The sequence below is a fragment of the Mandrillus leucophaeus genome, unplaced genomic scaffold (assembly GCF_000951045.1).
Source record: "Mandrillus leucophaeus isolate KB7577 unplaced genomic scaffold, Mleu.le_1.0 Scaffold17, whole genome shotgun sequence".
Taxonomy (NCBI): domain Eukaryota; kingdom Metazoa; phylum Chordata; class Mammalia; order Primates; family Cercopithecidae; genus Mandrillus; species Mandrillus leucophaeus.
In genome coordinates, this window is record NW_012101698.1 from 340,112 (window position 1) to 340,379 (window position 268).

The following is a 268-nucleotide window of genomic DNA, read 5'->3' on the forward strand; positions in this document are numbered from 1 at the left end:
AGCTCCCCGCCCCAGGTCTGGGCAGGAGAAACTCGACCACAGCCTGCACCAGCGCCTGATTGCACGTGGGGTATCCAGTTGAGGGACATTTTAGGGACCTCTATTTGGGGTTGGGGGTAGTAATCTGGGTAATGCCTCTAATTCCTGCGGGGGAGGGGTCCCGCCCAGGGAAGGAGAGGGCCGGCGACACCGGGGATGCGCCTTTGTCTACAGGCACACTTTGCCAAGGTAGCTGGGGTTCCGGGAAGAAGAGCAAGGCCTGGTCCGA